Source organism: Anastrepha obliqua, chromosome 4 (assembly GCF_027943255.1).
Source record: "Anastrepha obliqua isolate idAnaObli1 chromosome 4, idAnaObli1_1.0, whole genome shotgun sequence".
Classification (NCBI taxonomy): domain Eukaryota; kingdom Metazoa; phylum Arthropoda; class Insecta; order Diptera; family Tephritidae; genus Anastrepha; species Anastrepha obliqua.
The window spans coordinates 58,601,305-58,616,598 of NC_072895.1; the positions used below are offsets into that span (position 1 = coordinate 58,601,305).

The 15,294-nt window shown below is 34.9% G+C and overlaps 1 protein-coding gene across 2 annotated transcripts in view; it reads left to right on the forward strand.

Moving 5' to 3' along the window:
- Positions 1-559: 559 nt before the first annotated feature.
- The window catches only part of LOC129245525 (protein Atossa), a 97,027-nt gene continuing 82,292 nt past the window's right edge, over positions 560-15,294 (forward strand). Inside the window, exons 1-3 of one of the 2 annotated variants that reach the window (XM_054883728.1) lie at positions 560-595; positions 2,451-2,644; positions 12,671-12,736. The gene's annotated coding sequence lies outside the window, so the exon portion shown is untranslated. The remainder of the gene's footprint in view (positions 596-2,450; positions 2,645-12,670; positions 12,737-15,294) is intronic. The other variant, XM_054883729.1, reaches the window with a different exon arrangement.

The window sequence follows — 15,294 nt, forward strand, 5'->3', positions numbered from 1 at the left end:
ACATAGCATTTTTATAATGTTTTAACATTCAAATTTTAAAAATGTTAAAACATTTTAACATTTTTATTATGTTTTAATATTTTTATAATGTTTTAACATTTTCAAAGATTTCTCATATTTGTAAGCTGTTCCGCGCCACTGTCATCTCAAAATGTCGTCTTTTATTATTTACCTGATTTTACGATTTACTGTTGTACTCATAGAGAGTGGCTCCCTCTTTCGCTCTCAATTCTCTTATATAGTATATCTCTTACAAAGCAAGTCTCTCTGCGTCTGCGAGTTGTATGAAAAGATTTCCACTAAACCTACAGTAGCTTGTTGGCGTATTTGTTATTGTAATTGCGTTTGGATTTACTTTTCTATTTGTCTGCACATATATATTTTCAAGTGTTATATACATTTATTGCGTCGTTTTCATGTACATCAATTTATAAGTATATGAACATATAAGTAAATGTTCCTACTTGCTTTGGCTCTGGGTACGCTCAGCTGTTTAGAAAGTCAATTCGTTGCGTTTGGAATTCAGTCGAACAGATACAACGCAAGTGACAACATCATTGAACAGAGTAGTGGAAAAGCAATAGCAGTGTTTGCAGTGAGTGAACAGAACAGTGCAGTGCAGTGCTTTTTGTGTTGTGTTGTAGGAGAAGTGCAGAGTTGGAATCGGAGTGAGTGGAGGTGTGTTTGTGTGCAGTATCAGCAGGAAGAGTCTTTTGTACAGCGCTAGGAGTTTGCTGTTGAGAATTTATACATCAGCCAGCACACATACAAAATTCGTACAAAAGACAGACAGATATACAATCAGTTCGACGGTCGGTTGATTGCTGGATTTAAAAAAGTGCCTGCACAGCAGCAGCTCATCTTCTACAATAATTTTGCTACGTGAATTCATTTATTCGCCATCTTCTCTACTCCACTTGCACCCCCTTACTGCTAACTTGGCCATACAACAACAGCAAATTCACAAACGCAAAAAGTAATACGCCACCAAACAACACACAACTCTTAGACAATTGAGTGAGTGAGCGAGTTTTAGTTGGTTACGTGTGGCAGATACATTTTCTCAATTTTGATTTTGATACGTTTGGAAGGAAATCGTTGAAAACGTAGAAAAATTTAATCGCAATTTAGTGCGACACAATTTCAGTTGGCAGGCAAATTTTAGTTCAGTGAACACTAGCAACGGTAGCAGTAATACCTAAAGAACAATAAAGTGCAGTGCAGTGAAGTAAAGTCGATAGAGCAGTGCAGCACCGTATTTGTGTGTATGTATATACATGTGTGTTGACTGAGAGGCATACTTCTGTTCGTTCTTGAGGGGGGTGTGTCCCAAACATTTCAGCTGAGTTTTATGTATAAATGCCTAAATGTATGAAAAGTCATTTTGAAACCATAAAACAAAATTATAATAAAATTACTCAAAGCATTGAAAATCGCCATTAACGCATACACCACTAATTTGTAAACCAACACTCTACAGCTTCGCCTAGGACTTAGTGGGCAGCAGCGCGATCAGCAGCATACGGGTAGACCAGTTTTGTTTGTGTAAAATTTAACGACACGCGAACGTGTGTGCAAGCGTTCGTGAGTTCGTGAGTGTGCAGTATATGTTTCTTGTGATTTGTGTGCCTTTCCGCTGTCATTTTTAGCCTGACGGTCAGTCAAGTTTGCCAATAGCTCACTATTCGTCGCTCGCCGCTCGTTCGTCAATTTGCCAGTTTGCTTGGCTACAAATTGTGCACATAGAGCAGAAGCACTCGCTTTGTGGCAGTTCAAACATTAGTTGACGTTTAGACGTTCAGTCGCGTGTTGGTTTCGATCGAAAAAATATTTAAAGTGAAGTAAAATTCAAATAAAATATTCAACAGCTGACCTATCTGGTAGTTCGCTCATCTGACAGTGAATTCAGTCAGCCGTTCGGTTACTTACATACATACGTACATACTTTGAGGCAGTCGAGTTGTGTTGTCTCCTACGAAGTTGGCTTTGCAAGCAAAAAACTAATGGAAATTTACTTGTGTCAAAAATCGAAGGAAAAGTTTAGATTAAGAAGTACTCAAAGGTGTTTCAATTACTATAACAACAACTACAACAATCCGAAAATCATTTCAGGTGCCAATAAATCCTATAAATTACTAAATTACAAAACTTCGTACAACATAAAAATCAAGACTTGTGAAAGTACTTGGGGAAATAGCAAACTTAAATCTCTGCTGCAACAGAGACAATTGAAAATACTTTGTAGCACCCTTCAATGCGATCACATACATATTTGAAGAGTGTAATTGTTTCACCTAAACGTTCAACAATATTTGAGAATATATTTCTCAAGCGTTCAAGTGCAAATTATTCTGTTTAATTCAGCTGTGTTCGTGAGTTTCGTTCTTTTTTTCGAAAATTTGTACGTACTTACATACCTGTTTATCAATTTTTTTCATGTGATGCAATAGAAAACACAAATCGCCAATTACGATCGTATGTGTGCAAGCAACAACAACAAAATCATTAGCAGAGCGAAGTGTATCTGCGTGTTTAATGGCAGCTGTTAAATTTGCTTTAATACGAAAGTGAAATAAATTAAAAATATATATTTTAAAAATTGTGTGTTAAAACAAATTTCTTACAACAACAACAGCAATCACCGGTGTGTATATTTATTTGTTACACTACTTTTTTTAAAATAGTACTTCGACACAAAACATTTAAGGGGGGACCCTCATTTATCGGGTCAAAAAAATCGATTTTTTGGAAATAATTTTAATCTATTCTACAACTATTTAAGAATATACTTTCAAAATTTCAAGTCGATATCTGTATTTTTGAAGGAGTGACAAAATTTTTAACAGGACGCGACGGGTGGCCTGATCGCCTGTATCCAAAACTTTAAACGCGTTTTTCTCGAAACATCATTTTTCGATTTTGTGTACACAATTGAGAACGCTGTATTGAACCAATCAGGCTTTACAATAGCTCATTTTAAAGATAATTAAATTGTTTTCAATGTGACATTAAGTGTTTTTTTTAAAAAAAAGATTTTCATATTTTTTGTAATTTTAAAGTCAATTTTTATGCATGAAAAATCACTTTTAACATAAAACTGGGTAAAAAATATCAATTTCGACATTTTTTTTTTAAATCAAAATGTCACATCGAAGGTATTATCCTAAAGTTTTAAAAAAAATTTGGTTTTTTTATTTCAGAAAAAAATTCAGAGCGCTAGAATGTACACAGATAGAATGAGGTGCCATGGACGAGGTGTATATTTCCATACTTAAAATGTTTTTTTTCTTCTCCGAAAATTTTTGTAGACAGTCAAGACATTTATTAAAGTACTTTATGAATTACAAAACGTTTGAAGTTATTTTACCTGAGAAAAAAATTCCCAAAAATGATGCATTTTTCGACCGTCTAAATGAGGGTCCCCCCTTAACACAAGTGCAATCCTGGCAGGTTTTGGTCAAACCTGGCCGCTCACTCAAAGACGGACAAATGTTTGTAGATTATATTATATTTGTGAGTGAGTATCGCGACTAAAGCATCGATAAAAAGCATCCAACTTCCAACAGCCATTCGAGCTATCTGTGCTTGTCGTGATAAAATTTAAAGTGTTTAATAATGCCCAACATATTGTATATTTTACTTCAACATGTGAAGGGACCCAATTTTATATCACCAAACCATGTCAGATGCTTCTCTGTGCTTTAAAGGTTTTGTTTTATCAAATAATTCTTCACCTTAGTGCCTGCCATCAGATCGCCCGTAAAAATAGTACTCAGAATATTCAAAGGACTAAACCAATTTATAATTAATTAACACATACATATATAGCTACAGTTGTGTAAATAGTTGTGGCCTTTAGTTTGTTGTTGTTGTTTTAACAGTAATAGCCTTTCGAGTCGGTTCAAGTTGAGTTTTCCTATTTCTTGCACGAATGCAGTACTTGTCCGAGTTATTCATTCATTCAAGTCGATTTTAGAATACATAGAATTCTTCGGATCGTATGGGTATGGGCATGCACTTGAAAGCTCTGTATTTTTGAGAGCCTTGAAAAGTTTTGGCGCAGAAAGATGAAATGTTCTTTTTAATTTCACATCTATATTTTGTTCATCTTTCGATCTTAATCTCTTTTCTACTGCTGTTCTTTGCTTGCTTCTTATTATGCCTTCTCTGCATTTTTTTTTTATGTTGTATCTTTTTTTTTATTAGATATCCAAATTTAGCTGAGTTTTTGACAAATAAATTAGTTAATTTCTGGTAACAGTTTTATGCCATTGGAGATGAAAGAATTAAAAATCTCTTCAAGCAGTCTGACAAAAATTGTCTGAAGGCGTCCAATCACATGATATCCATCAACGAATATTTTTTTTAGTACTATACCATATTTTAGTGGCGCATGTGACTAAACGTTTTCGTGATAATTTTTTGCAAAATACTGATTTTTTAAATAAATTTCCACCACTTTAAAGCGCAAACATTGCTAAATTAAAAGGTAGTAGGACTTATCAAATCAACTAGATTAACGTAACCCACGCAAGGCAAATGTCTTGTCGAGGCCCTATGCTCTCGAGAGGAGTGAACAAGAAAAAAAAAGACTTGCCAAATCAGTTGTTCTAATGTCAGAGGTTCTTTCTACGCAAGAAACTTACAAAAAAGAACATAGCACATATTGCAACCTTTACAGGTGTGCGTTTATCCTGCAATTCAGTGTGTGTGAATTGATTTTTTTCCACAAATATAGAGACCATGGTTTTATGACACTTTCAAACGGCAATGGGATTTTTTTGATTTGATTTAAATGTTTCATGATATAAATATACTTTGAAAAACGGAATTTTTCAAATTTTCGATGTTTCATGCCCGAAGTTAAAAATCAAAAAGGGAAAAATATTGACTTGTTATTTTATTTTTAATTCATTTCTTTACTCGTATGCACTGTTCTACAATAGATAGACGCTTTATGAGGCTTGCACTTCGACCTCATGGTCTGTTGTGCCCTCTACTCATCACAGTACCTCATTCCGACTCAGTTCCCTTACTAAACTCTGGATTAAGCGAGGTTGGATTGAGCGTATATGTCTTTCTTCTGGCTGTTCTACAATACTAAATTCCCAAATTCTTGGAAAAACTATATCACAGCTACTCACATGCAGTTTTAAGCACCGTTAAGAAGAGAATTCAGCTAACTAACAACAATACTGAGCTGTAAAAAATATTGGGGGTGCTTTAGTTTTGACCATTTAATTTTTGAGTACTATGGATATTTGCAATTTTAGTTTTTATATTAAAAGTGTTGAACAAATTTTGATATGTTTTATTAATTAATGAAAGGTTTTTATTGAATTATTTGGCATCACTAGAAATCCTGCAAGGGGCGTGCTTTGCTGTAGTTTTGACCAATACTGTATGTAGTATTATATTTATTGAAACTACTTTTTTTTGTCAAAAATACGCTCTAACTACCTAAAAATAAAGGTGTTGTTGGTGGATTTGTTGTTGTAATAGCATAAAACATTCCCTATAAATTTATGGGATAGGACATGAGCACGTTTCGTTTCGGTAGCGTAGAGCCAACGGTCGGGGGGAACCGTCTTACCTATCTATCGCCTGTTTTTATTTTAATTGCAATTTTTTAAATATGAGGTGCTGCTACCGATAAGTTAACCTTCAAATCTTTCCTCGTTATTTAATGTTTTTGCCATTCTCTCATTCACCACACATCCCCAATCAGGTTACACACCACTTCTAACCCTTTTTAAGTTTGCTTGTTTCGACATTACTTATGCGCTTTAATTACTTATTGCACCCATCCTACTTGTAATCCCCCACATTTTCTGGCCGTTCTGGCCACATTAAATTTTCAAGCTTCCTTTTTCGCTGTTCCTTTTTTGACCTTTCGCACGCGCAACACATGCAATAATTGCTTCTGCTCCATGTCATTATTATTATTTACTCCATTCCAAGTTACTCTCCTTCAATAGCCTACTCTTTCTTCTATACTCATCAAGTTTTCCATCCGAACAGCTGCAGCATTATTTTGTCAAAATCTTTTACGTACATTTTTGTTTAGCATTCTTTTTTCCTTTATCTTTCCTATGCTTTTTCGCTGATAACAGTAATGGTCAGCTATAAGCATAAAAATACATATTTATATGTATATGTTTGGTCTACAGTTTTTATGTATTATTTGCTTTGATAATAGAGAGTACAAAGCACATTCTGACCAATGATTAATAAAACAACAGAAAACAAAACAAAGGTAGCAAAAGAAAAGAAAAAATACAGTCCATTTAACTTTATTTTTGTTTGTTTCTACTGCTATTTTTCCTCTTCGTCCTGTTTTTCCTTCTGTAGGCGACCTGAAAATAGATACGACTGCTTTGAGAGCAATTATGCTTTGTAGCTTTGTATTCAGATTTTATTATCAGCAGCTGGCGAAAAGTTGCAAACAATTCTCTCTTTACAGTCATTGTCTTAAACAAAAATATTTTCTGTAGATAATTGAAATGTTAAGTATGGGGAGAACGATAAGTATTTAAATTGTGATTTTGAGATGGAAAATGTTTTGTCTAACGAAGCATCTACACCTTCCACTAAATGTGACTTGGTCCCTTTTTGCTGCCTTTGCATTTCATTTTCAAAATGGTATCAAGTAATGGTGGTGGTCCCTTGTTCCTCCTTGGAACCGTAGGAAGTAATGCAAATGGCGCGGTAAAATTAAAACTGAATTGGCAAACGACGGAATGACAGCTGATATTAAGACAGTGCAGACAAGAAGTTCGATAAGGCAGATATGTTTTAAAGTGGAAATTTGCGGTTCCACCTAACGTTTCTGTTTTAACAGAGCTTTTTTAACATAGGTGTGGATGTGGGGTAAAAATCACTTTCGCTCATTGCTCTGTTACTGTGGTAGCACAAATACTGTCAATACGTTTTGGAGTACGCTGTTGAAGTATCAATACTGGGTTGCCCATATTCGACGGACCCATGTGTTTTTTTTTTAATCAAAGAAAAACACAATTTTTTTGATGTTGACGATAATAATCATTTTATTTGGTTCAAGTAGATTTGTTGACATCACTTTTTGAATATGATATCTCTCAAATGGCCGCCTTGAGCCTGTACGGCGTATTGTGCCCGTTTTGCAGCATTTTCCATAGTTTTAGCTAACATTTCGGCTGAAATAGCTCGTCATCTTCAGCCGTTTCGATGACTCTTTGGGCCCATTCCAATCGACGAGGCTTGTCCGCAGGCAACAATCATTTGGGATGTCCTTGGCGACGTCTCAACACTGGCCCGTACAAGAGCAATATTCTCATCCGATTGCCTTGGTCGGTTTTGATTTGGCCTCTTTGGATTAGAAAGAGCATCGCCAGTCGAAAACCTTTCATACAAACGTTTAATGGTGTTTGGCGCACTTTTCACATTATTTAATTTTTTATACGCACGTCGAGTTTTCACAATTGACTTCTTTTGTTGAATGTAAATTTCAACAATTTGGGAGCGCTCGCGAAACGTGTACTGTTCCATGGTAAAAATCTGCTTGGAGTGACGCTTCCAACGCAGTATGTCATTAAGCGATCTAACGTCTCTGTCAAAAGATACAGGGTTGCCAGATGGGTCCGTCGAATATGGGCAATCCTTTAGTTATTGTTGCCGTAACAACATAAAATATTCCCGTTTCGCTAACGTAGTAACGAGTGTTTAGACAATGTTAAATTGGCAATCCTTTGTTTTGCCGGGTAGTACTACGAGCTGTCCTTATGGCGTAGATCTCTCTGTCCTGAAGAAGTAATCCCTATGATCATTAGCACGCTTGTAGAGATAAAACCAGTGTAGAATTCTTGTCGTGCTTAACTATACTCAATTTTTCTTATCTGAGTACAAAATTTAAATTTAAAAAACTTCAAAATCGCTAACGTCGAGATAGGGGAGTTTTATATGGTGTTTGAGGAATGCTGCAGGAACGATAGTCCACCGCGACGGATATAAACCCGGGTCGTTCATGTTTGTATGGTTGACATAACAGGTTGCCCCTGTTATCGCTCCAGTAAAATAGTCTAACGCAAGCAAATTGCAGGCGGCCAATTGACATCACTATTCCGGCTGATTATTGTACTTTAAGGGGTTATACGCAGTTATGAAGCAAATAAAAGACGAGTTGTCAAGGATTTATCCTGAAGAAACTTCAGAATATTTTAATTTAAAAATTTTTGGCGGTTATAAAAGCATCCTTCAAGAACGTAACAAAATTTTTTATTTATGAAAATCTTGATTATAGAGCGCGCTGCAGGCGATTTCTGGAACCTCCTTTAAAAAAAGACGATTTACGGTGTACACCGTAACTCAGGATTGGATTATCTGAAATCAAAAAACCAAACAAATTTTGTTAATATATTAGATTATCTAGTAATTAATCGTTCGGCTAATCAAAATAGTGAATTTTCACAAAACGGCAGCTTTTAAAAGAAATGATTTCGATTTTTACGTTAAAATTTGGCCGTAAATTGATTATAAAATGGAAAATAAGTATCAGATTTACAAAAGGAACGATTAATTACTAGAAAATGTATCTTTAAAGATTGAGTTAAAACGGTTGACCGATCAAACAAGCCGTTTTCGAGATATCGTGTACACCGACTTGAAAAATGCCGTTTTGAAAAAACACGTTTAAAGTTTCAATACCTACCTTAAAACGTGCCGAGGCATCTCTACATATTTAGGTATAACTCCGAAAGTATTGCTTAGATCTACTTCAAATTTCGTGCGTATACTTTTGAATATATGTACATTACAAAAATGCAATAAAAAAATCGATTTTTTTGAAAGTCATAACTGCGTATAACCCCTTAATATTTACCAACTTTGCTCAGCTCCTCAACTCAACTCAAAAGCGACCCATTTCATAAATGTGTAATCATAAATTAAATTTCTGATATATTACTAATGTTATTTTAGCGATAAAAGTAAAACGAGTCTATAGTTTAATTTCCAAACGCTAGTTGAACCAGCCTGTACAAGTGTCCTAAACATAAGAACAATGCCATTCAAATGCATCTTCCACAATTCAAAGTCCTTCTAGATTGCCGATTTAAGCCTTTAATGGTCCTTACAATTATCAGCTAATAACTTCAAATTATTCCTACTGGTCTTCAAAGGTCTTATCAAATTGCATTTGTTCATACATATATCACACTTCATTTGTTTATGCCCTTACATTCGCGCTCCGATAGGCCCATCCATCCTTTTACTCTTAACATCAGCCAACTACTTACATACAAATCTATCTGCCTGTCTGCCTGTTCGGCCACCAAGTATGAGAAGGCAGTTTTAAGTGGAAAATTCGAAATAATTGACACACATTCGTCGTCCATGGTTGAGGTGTGAGTGGGTCTACAAATTTACGCAGATATACATATGTATGTATATATTTATTCCTACATACATAAGTTTCGGTTGGTCTGGGCAATTGCTAATGTAGCATACAAATATACCAAATCTGTATGTGGCTAGTTTGTATGAGTATGTATGACGGCTCTTGACTTGAAAGACTCGTTTTGTATTTGCCTACCCTCGCAAAGTTTTCTTTTTTGCGCTGTTTGTATTTTGCTTTTAATTGTCTTTCAGTTTACATTTTGCTTGACTTGTTTTGGCTATTTGCCTCTCTGTCCTGTCTGTTTAACTTTTGTGTGTATTTTGTTTTTTAATGCTTTTCACGTTTATTATAAAATCCAGACCTTTGTATGCGTGTGTTTGCGTTTACATATTTTGTTTATGATTTTGATTTCTGATTTCTGGTTTTACTTTGCAATTTGTTTGCTTTTACTTGCCATCGTTTTTGCTCTTGGTCTTCCTTCTGGTTTCTCTGTTTTGTTAGCTGTGTTCTCTCTTTACGGCTGGCCTTTGCCCAACACCCTTTTGCCATGCCGTCTTTTGCGCAGTGATAGATAACATTTTGTATGTGGAGATCGTATTGGTTTGCAGCTATATGTATGTATGTGCACATATGTATGTATGTATGTATGATTGACATTGGTTTGTGTGTATGTACTTACTGTTACGTTGATTTTTTCACTGTTGAGGGTTTGAGTTTGTTTATGATAGGTTTTCATGTGGAATTTCTGGTTTATTTCTTTAACACGCATCGGTCCCTTGTGCCATTTTGATCACAACATCGCAAATTTTGTGTGAAATATGGGGTACACCATGAATATTTTTTTATATAATATTTTGTATTTATTTTTCCATTTATTATTCACTGATTTGTTTTCTACAAATATACATACTTCTCTTGCTTTTCCGTTTTTTATTATTTATATAAAATTTTTCGTTTCTTTTTTTATTTGTTTTTTTTTTTCTGTTTTTATTTATTTTTGTTTTTATTTATTTTTGTTGTTACGTTAAGTTGTCATTTTTTGCCAGTAACTGATGCGTGTTAAGAGATTAGTAGTAGTAAGTGGCATGAACAAATCACAATTTTTTGTAATATTTTTTATCTTTAATGTGATTTATTTTAAAAAGCTAATAATACGGAGTTATTATAACAGGTGGCGCAAAATTAATCACCCTATCGGAAGATTTATAATTTTTGCAAATAGCGTCGTACATATTTGACGTTTCCGAACTAGACAGTTCCAGTATGCAAACAGACAAGCAATGGAGTGCGTAAAGGTCCAAATAAAGTTTTCCATCACTCAGTATCATTTTGTTCTAAGTAAAAAAGTTATTCAAAAAACACAATTGGATGACTAATTTTGCGCCACCTGTATAATATTGTTAAAGTTTTAGCTTGACTTCTCTTGACTTAAAAAAGAAGTAATTTTGGCCCAATTTATAGGCATTTGTTGGCCCTGCTCATAAGCCAATGCCCTGCTTACGGTCCAAATCTATCAAACAAAGAAAATTCCTTAGTAAATCTAGTATTTAATGTTGTTATACCAGCATTAAACATTCCCCATGCATTTTTGGGGAATGCTGCTACCGTGTTGATCCGATAAAGTGTAGAACTTTGTCGTGGAAACGTCGTATCTACTTCATAAAAGTTCTTATTTTGAAAATTAACAAACTGGCATTTTCTAAACACCCTAATTTTCTAGTGGAAAAACCATAATTTATTGCTTAAGCGGACAGATACCTGTAAACGGCAATATTTTCCCTGATTTTCATTAAAATTATTTAAAATGAAGAAGTCAAAAGTTTCAAAATTGGCATACAGTTAATTTATACATTAAAATAATATAAAATTTTTTTATTTAATTTTAATCATTTAAAATGGCGGATGTACACTAAATTCTTCCCGGAAGGTCGCAGCGGGGCTTCTCAATCGGTGGGCATTGTAGCATCGGCATCAGTGACCTGAATATAAAAAACCAAAAATTTTTTTATTTATTAATGTCATAATTTCTATATAAATTAAAAAAAAAATATGGGGGGAAAAAGTCGCGGAATAAAATGCTTAAAAAAACTGAATTTTGGGGCGAATTTTCCTACTATTTTTGCTTCGAAAAAATTATTTTTTCAAAAAATGTTCCAAAACTTGTAAATTCACATAAAAAGTAATATCATACAAAAGATGTGTGCAAAATTTCAGGGAGATCGGTCAATAACTTTTCGAGTTATCGTTAGAATAGAGTCGTCACGGTTGACGATCTATAATATAAGAAATACCTAAATTTACGGTCTAAACATTTTTTCACATATCTTAAAGGATGAACATTTTATGAAACAAAAAATTTTTTTTTCGAAATTTTACAGGTATCTGTCCCCTTAAAATAAGCAAAGTTTTCAAGAAAAATAAATGGCTTTTAGAAAATTGCAAAGGTTCTGAACCAATAGGCTTTTATATTGGCGTCATATTTCGATGGGTTCTGTGCAAAAAGGTTTAATAGCAAAGAGTCTGGTTTTTGAATTAAAATGAAATCAAACAACACCTAGGGGTTACGTAGTCATTCTTCGACATATCTAATGTACAAATACATGCAAACATACATACATCGACACCTTAGGTTGCCGTTCGCTGGCGGTAGTCTAGATGTAAATTTGAAGGCAACTAAGAGGGTCTAACAACTCTAAGAGGTTGCTTGACAGATAACAAGTTATAGATATCGACTTCGTAAGATGTGTCCATCAGACCATAAATAATAGTTGCATATATAGTAAATACCTACATCTAAAATAGAGCGCATGATTCCTTTCAAAGTACTTAATTTAATAAAAAAAATAAAAGTCTAAGCCTGAATTCGATTAATGTTTCCGAAAAACCTATTTTCTAGATAATAAGATTTAAGGCCTTTAGACAGTTATCACTGAGTGGGCCAAAAAATAAAGGACTGCTAAAAAAAGAAGCTTCTAATAAAATGAAGCCTCTGCTCAAATATCTCTTTCCGTAACAGTAGTTGTTGTAATTTTTGAAATCCTAAATTCCGTGTTTTTCGTTCACTTGTCAAATGTGTCTAGGTTTTGACAACTTGAGAGTATAAGAAACCCCAAAAAATTAGAGTATTTTCTCATATCTACGAGTTGATTTAGTAGAAACGCTAAAATCCCTTTGCTTGCACTATTTTAACTATAACTGTATTTCTGCATTAATCGATTTTCAATTAAATATTTGATTTTTCACACTTTGCGCTAATGAATGAAAATGAATTTATTTGATTTCTTCTTCTCGTTGCAGTTTTATTTATAATTTTGGAGCAAATTTCCATACAACATGGCGTTTTGCATTAACAACATCTAACGGGTAAGCGCGACCTACATACATAATATATATACCTAAATATTATATGCATATGATGATGAATTTGCGATATTTATTTACTTACATTCATATGCATGTGAACATATGAGGATATGTGTAAATTTCACCTTAAAAATATATTTTTATTGAGCTTTCTTTGGCTTTTGGCATTGCTGCCAAAAAAGGCATTCACGGCTGTTGATTCCGTTTTCTTTCATTAAATACCTATGTTTGTATGTATTTATTTATATAATATGTCGTATTTTTATATATGTATATATTTCCATTCATTCATGCGTACTGTATGTAAGGTTCACAGCTGATTTCTCTTTTATTTTTGTTGCTTTTTGTTTATAAAACAAAATAGAACTAAGGCGCATGCAAACTTTGTGTTCTACTCCGCATTTAATATTCGTTGTGGAGGGGCACGTTATGAGGGCGTGATAAATTTATATACATTGGTACTTACATATATACATTATACAAATTGATGTGTGTGCGTGTGTGTGTGTGCGCGCGAGCGAGGAGGAGAAGAGTTCGGGATGCGCGCGTTGTTGTTGGCTCATTCACTGCTGCCAATTAAATGACGTAATGCCACAAGCGCCCAGTAGCTTTAATAAAAACTTGGCAATTTCCTCATTGCCGCGCGCACGCGTTCGTTTTCAAATGTTTTTCAGTTTTCTTATTATGTTTGCTTTTATTTAGTATTCGGCTTGACTCTTGTTGTTTTTTTGTTGCTTTTTTTTGGTTTTTTTTTGTTTTGTGGTCGGAGGCATTAGGGCGTAGCATAGAAATTCTTATGCTCTGGCGCATGGAGTACTTAAGCTACATACTCATGTTACAACTACAACTATGTGTATTACGTATACATATACAAACATAAGCTTCAAAATATTTACAGTTCTCTCTGCTAAGAATTGTGCCTTATTTGTTATATCACAAAGGCATTTGATATGATCGATAGGCAGATTCTTGCAGAAAAACTATACGCCTTGGGATTTCGGTTATTTATTCATATTTGGTTCAAATCTTGTTTATCGAAAATAGCTCAAAGAGTCAAAATGTCTGGTAAGCTCAGTGCTATTAGGTCTATTCACCTAGGTGGCCTACAAAGGTTCTGTTCTTGGTCCTATACTATTTTTAATATATATAAGATCGATTTTCTCACTCACTATCTTCGTGGATAAAGTTACCGCTTTTGCGGATGATGTGTCCAAACACCTATAGCACTTCTTTTAACTTTGAGCTGGTAGTTGAGTTGAATCATGATGTACAACTAATGAGCATTTGGTTTGCAGAACATACATAAACTGATTATTAGTGGGGAAAAAATTATGTTTTTTTTTTATTTTACCGAAGAAGGATCCACTAAAAGCAGATATTATTTTTCATTCTTTAGGTTGTGGAAGACACTGTCTCCATAGAAACAATTGCCTTTTTCAACATCTCTGAGGTTACTTACAATCCCAACCACAAATACAGTGCTTACAAATTGTTATAACATTGAAATGGCGAATGACTTTAGGTACTTTGGTATTGTGATCGACAGCACTTTCAGCTGGTCCGAACACAATCTCTCCTAAAAACATTACTTTCTGTCAATTGCCCGCTACTTTTATCGTCTTCGGAAGTTTTGCTCTAATTCCATTCTTTTCCATTCTAAAGTCCGCTGCTAGGGAGCAGCCTCTACATATGTACAAATTAGCAACAATTTGAACATTGCAGTCGGGCAGGCTGGCTCGTAATTTTGACGTTGGGCCCCTCGGATATACGCAGATCCGTCAATGCAATGAATCAATTGTTGAAGAATCTAGAGGAAAAGACGATGACCTACGCAGACGATGTTGCAATATTAATAAGAGGGAAATTCCCAGATACCCTCTGCAACATAATGCACAATGCTTTGAACGATGTGAGCCGGTGGGCTGTATCGAGTGGTCTTGGGGTAAATCCCAGCAAAACAGAACTAATCATGTTCACCAGGAAATACAGGATACCTGTTCTAAACCCCCCTACCCTTGAGGGAATCACACTGTCAATTGGGGAAGAGGCGAGCTACCTATGACTAGTATTAGACAGAAAGCTCGCGAGGAAACAAACGATTAATGATAGAGTAAAAAAAGCAGCCACTGCACTCTATACATGCAAAAGAATTGTGAGCCTAACCCCAAAAATACTACACTGGCTATATACAGCAGTGGTACGGCCTATCATGACGTATGATGGCCTACACTTGAGAAAAGAACGACAGTAAAACGCCTAGAAAGTATTGAAAGGGGTGCTAGTCGCTGCATAAGCGGGACACTAAAGACTACGCCCACGGCAGCGTTGAATGTCGTACTGCATTTATTAGCGATTGAGGCCTACAGCAAACGACTGGCGGCGAAATCGGCACTTAGGTTAAGAGAATCTTCCAACTTAGCCGTAAACAGGAAAAATATGAGAAATTCTTCTCGGGGTCCTAACAGGGCATTGTCTGATTGACAGGCATGCCTGTAGACTGGGAGCGCCCTATAACGTTTATTACAAAAGCTATAACGACATTGAAGAATAAGAGATTA